This window comes from Parasteatoda tepidariorum, chromosome 6 (assembly GCF_043381705.1).
Source record: "Parasteatoda tepidariorum isolate YZ-2023 chromosome 6, CAS_Ptep_4.0, whole genome shotgun sequence".
In the NCBI taxonomy this organism is placed as follows: domain Eukaryota; kingdom Metazoa; phylum Arthropoda; class Arachnida; order Araneae; family Theridiidae; genus Parasteatoda; species Parasteatoda tepidariorum.
In genome coordinates, this window is record NC_092209.1 from 23,922,908 (window position 1) to 23,926,783 (window position 3,876).

At 29.9% G+C, this 3,876-nt stretch overlaps 1 protein-coding gene across 1 annotated transcript in view; it reads left to right on the forward strand.

Moving 5' to 3' along the window:
* The first annotated feature begins 304 nt into the window (after positions 1-304).
* The window catches only part of LOC107447924 (uncharacterized), a 152,654-nt gene continuing 149,082 nt past the window's right edge, over positions 305-3,876 (forward strand). The window contains exon 1 of the mRNA XM_043047865.2: positions 305-357. The gene's annotated coding sequence lies outside the window, so the exon portion shown is untranslated. The remainder of the gene's footprint in view (positions 358-3,876) is intronic.

Consider the following 3,876-nt stretch of genomic DNA (forward strand, 5'->3'; position numbering starts at 1 on the left):
CTTACTTCTTAAAACGCAGATGGTTTTTAGCAAACGCAAAACTAGAAACGGAGTATATAGTTCCCTTTAATAAACACCGATGTGCAGTATTTTTAATTTGATTATAAAATGCAGCTGTCACCAAAACAAAGTTGTTCAAATTGCAAAAACTCGAATATTAATAGCTAGTGAAAGTTTTATGAATTGATGCATTAGTTTAAAACATTATGTTTTCCATTGTTCCTATAAAAAACTAAAAGGACACTGTTAGTGTTTGAATTAAAAGTATGTTAATATTTGACGTAATCTTTTTTTTTAATTTTCAGATGAAAATCTATTCAAATGGAATAAAATGATATGAGCATTTGAGTACGTCAGGTAAGTTAAAGCTTATTGTATTATATTTATACTTGTCGTAGCTTTCATTGCCTAACCAATTTTTAGAGCAAGCGTGCTCAATGTATCAATACTTGTTTTTTCTATTGTTACTTCCAAAGACGTGCCATGAAGATCTATGTTCGTGCTTAAAATTTTTGGTGCGCTGCGTTAGTTTAACATTTTATGCATATTGTGATATTTTTTTTATTGCTACTTACCTGTCAACTTTTACCAGTAGTAGTGAAATAAATACTAAAGTGATATTGAATGGAAATACTTAATCTATTTTTTGTTATCACTTAAAAAACGTTAAGATAACTAGCAGGTTATGTTTCTTTATTGTCATTTATTTAAATTTAATGGTATTTAAAAGCAAATTAACTCAATTTTATTACAACAGGAACCGAGAGTGATTTTGGAACTTTTGCTATTACATTAAAAATATAAATAAAATCTTCCAAAAATAATCCGCAAGAGGTCGCAGGTATCATAGTAGTACAGTATTGGTACAATTAGTATCAAGGTTACTATGACAAAGGCAGTTTTTTAAATGTGATTATCGGCCGATGTTGTCGATCACAAGTACGTAATACTTCTAAATTATTTATAAGTACCAATACAATTTGCTATTTAAAGGAAATGTTCATGGGCAAAAATTAAAAAAAAAATGAAGTAGCGGAAATGTTTTTGTCCAACTTGAAGCTGGATTTAAACAATTTTTATTGCCTTAAAAGTGTCCGGAAACTAAGAACTACAGCAAATTCTGCCCGAGCGGAAAGCTTTCCTTTTTTAGCTGGCGCGATTTTTTGGCTAAAAAAGTTTTTTAGCTGGCAGATGTAGAAAATACACTAGAGGTAGAAATGAACTTTATGTTTTGCACCAAAAAAAACCCTCATTAATAAACCACGATTTCAACCTCATTTACACCTCACAAAATAACGTCACATATAACTCAGAAATAATCTTAGCTTAAATCGGGTAAAAAAAATTCACACCTCAAATATACGAATTTGCTTGAAGTATAGAAAAAATATCCGTACACCTCAAAAACAACCTCCCTAATCTGGTGGCTCTGAAGTAGAATTTCCATCAACTTCAAGTGTGAATAAAAGAACTTTACATCTTGATTATACACCTTGGTAGGTTGATCTTTTTCTCTAATTAACCTTGACACCTCAAAACAACCTGATATATACCTCAAAAATACCTTAAATTTTTGTAAGGGTAGAGTTGCATAAATTTCATCGAGTGTACTTGAATGCATTATATACCTTTCTAATCATAATGAATTATTCTATACATATCGGTACCTGCTGCGACTGCAAATTCTACCAATTTTACGTTTTCCCCAAGTACGTCCTACGTTTTCCTTTGCTTTTTTTTCAAGTTAGTAGAACACATTTGAAGAGATATTTGTATGAACCTGGTAAGTGACATTTTCAGAGTGGCTAAAAATCAGTGATAGACGAAAACAAGTGAACAGACTGGCAACACTGCGCCAGAAAATGTTGATCTTTTGCCCTCCGATTACAACACTGAGTAGAAAAGTTAAATAACCTATTTAAAAGCTAAAATTTTAATTATATTAACCACATTATTTTGCCAATTTTAGAAATTAAAAAAAATATTGTACTATTTTTGTAATTTAGTGTTGACATAAGTTTTAGCAGCATATTAAAGAATTCGTTGAGCAAAAGGTTAAAACTTAAGTAATCAGAATTTACACGCATTTTCTTTTTCATTCAGCAAGACAAACTATCTCATAACAATCAGTAATAATACTTTATGATTATTATAGATTTAGTTCTTTTTTGTTCACCAACACTTAAGATCTTCTATGGAGATTATTATGTGCTTAATTCATCTTTGGAGATCTTTTTATCCTGGCTAAGCTTAAATCAATAGTTTTATACTTTGTGATGCAAAAAAGTTTGAACTAAAATTTTGGTCAAAAAAATTCATACGAATTTTATAGATGATAAAAAGATCATTTGAAGTTATCTACTTGCTTCATCTTCATATTTTTTAGAATAAAAATTGGTCAGATTAATTGATTTATTTTGTTCGTAATCCTTTAAAATTAATTTCATAATTGTTAGATATTAGGATGGAAACATTTATAAGGAAATGCAAAATAAATACTGAAATGAAATCTAACGGAACATTTTCAAAAGATGTCAATTACGGCTTGTTAGGAAAAAGTTAGAAGATATAATTTTTACATCAATGAGTGATTTTACAGAGATGAATAATTCAGTGAGTGTTGAATTTCCTGATGCAACAAAACAAAAGAATGCCATTATAGCTAAGAATATTTGCTCATCTATTGCTTATCATCATCTAGCAAACAATGGGAAAAAATAAAAGAAACAAAAGACAGGAAAACTGAGCAGAAATATTTAATTTAATTAAGCCCATAAGTAAAATAGATATTTCTTTTTTAATTAAGAATGTGTTTGGAAAAAAAACTAGATTAAATTCTAATACACTAATATTGTTTTAAATAAAACCCTTAAATAGACAATAAGTTCGAAATTAAAAATACATAAAGATAAATCAATAAAATTTAATTCAATTAGTTTCATTATAGCAAAGCATACTTCATTTTCTTTTCCCAAGAAGGCGTTGAATCTAAAACTAAATTTTAATTACACTTAGATAAGAAATGGAAGATAATTATGATGCATTTCTTTTGTTTAAAATTGCAGGCTAAAGCTTCAATTTAGTTAATATATGAACGAAAAACTTTTTCTGTAAGAATATTATTATGCGTTTCTTAAAACTCATTTTACTATTTTCTTGTCATATCATAACACTTTCCCCGGTCTTAGTAAAGGATAAAAAAATACTTTTATAAAATAATTTATATATCTTCTCCCGTAATTTATTTTAACAATTTCTTTCCATGCTAGCGTAGCTAGTGTACCATTAGTGTTCCAGGAAAATTTTAAATGGATTTTTCCCATTTATGAAAGTATTTGTCTCCCCTATATAATAAAGCGCAACATGTTATGCTTTCCACAACCGTTACTTGCAAACCTGGGCCATCTTTGAAAACAGTCACATCAAAATGATTTAGGAGACATTGTAGAGTCTCTAACTGCTCTTAAGAATCCCTCGGATACTTCATGGTTTATTTTGGAGAGATGCGAGTACGGATAATGGTGATGAGTTGAGAGGAGGAGATGCAAGCGGACGACGAGAAACATTATCGCCTAAGTCGCCAAAACTGCCAAGTGTGATGGATGAAATGAGTTTTGGGCGGGGAGTTTTGGAATTCTCTACAAGACGGGGGCGCGTTCGTATTCTCAGAGTCAATAGGAAAGACGTTTTTGGTACTCAGAAGTAAAGATCCTGTCAGTTGAATGAAGTATGACGGGTTTAAGCAAAAGCAATAATGAACTGTGTTCCAACTGAAATAAGAGAACTTAATGGATATTGCCCGAATGGAAAAAAAGGACCACTGAGAGTTATAGTTTAATAAATTTTTTTATTGCCAGTTGAGGAAAATATATATAT